Raw genomic sequence first — 1,389 nt, 5'->3', positions numbered from 1 at the left:
TATGACACCTTAAGAGATATCAAGTAGGCGTAACATGTTCTCAAAAAATTAGGGTTGGCATGCAGAAGAATTTTGAGTCAGAGATTTTGCTGGTTTTGGCACGCACTCACAAAAAGGTTGCCCACCCCTGGTCTAGGAGATGTATTGGTGAACATATTGTTATGGTGATGTCTGAGTTTTGCTGCCTATGGCTTCTTCTAGATTTTTTATTGTTTCTTGACTTACATTTAAGTTTGTTCTTGTGTATGGTATAAGTTGGTGGTCCAGTTTCATTTTTTTGCATGTATCTGTCTAGTTTCCCCAGAACCATTTATTGAAGAGATGTCTTTACTCCATTGTATGCTTTTGCCTTCTTTATCAAATATTTATTGAGTATAATGGTTTGGGTCGATTTCTGGGTTCTCTGTTCTGATCCTTTAAACTATATGCCTGTTTCTAGTGCCAGTATTAGGCTGTTTTGATTTTAATGGCTTTTTAGTATAATTTGATATCGGATTTATGATCCCTCCAATTTTGTTCTTCTTTCTTAAGATTGCTTACATTTATTTGGGTTCTTTTTTTTTTTTGGTTCCATATAAATTTTTGGAGTATTTGATCTAGATCTGTGAAATATGCTGTTGGTATTTTAATAGGAATTGTGTTGAATCTATAGATTGCTTTGGGTAGTATGGACGTTTTAATAATGCTAATTTTTCCACTCCATGAACATGAGATATTCTTCCATTTGTTTTTATCTTCCTCTTTTCTTTTCTTTTTTCAGTGTTCTGTAGTTTTCTGAATACAGGTCTTTTTATCTCCTTGGTTAAATTTATTCAAGGTATCTTATTTTTTTGTATCTGTTGCAATGGTAAAGAGATTTTTTTGTTTGTTTTGTTTCTCTTTCAGAGAGATCATTATTGGTGTATAAAAATGTCATCAATTTCTGGATGTTAATTTTGTATCCTGCTACTTTGTCAAGTTCTTTTATTAAATCTAGTAGTTTTTTTAAATAGAGTCTTTAGGGTTTTCTATGTACAATATCATGTCATCTGTGAATAATGACAGTTTCATTTCCTCGTTTCCAATTTGGATGCCTTTTCTTTTTTTCTTTTTGTCTGATCTCTGTGGACACGGCTCCAGTACTAGCTATACATATAAAAGCCTAAGTGACCATTCGACCATTCGACTATTTGACCAGTAGCTATGATATGCAATGACCACCGGGGGCAGATGCTCAATGTACAGGCATGGGAACATGAAACAGACTGGTGAATCTCAGAGGAAAGGGGAGGAGGGGGAGGGTGGGAAGAGATTAACCAAAGATTTTATATGCATACTAGAGGCCCATGGAGTCCCTCGGCTTGGCCTGTGAGGATAGGGCCGAAAGTGGCAGTCCGACATCCCCCAAGT

The sequence above is a fragment of the Myotis davidii genome, unplaced genomic scaffold (genome assembly GCF_000327345.1).
Source record: "Myotis davidii unplaced genomic scaffold, ASM32734v1 scaffold331, whole genome shotgun sequence".
NCBI lineage: Eukaryota > Metazoa > Chordata > Mammalia > Chiroptera > Vespertilionidae > Myotis > Myotis davidii.
This window is presented reverse-complemented; position numbering follows the sequence as displayed.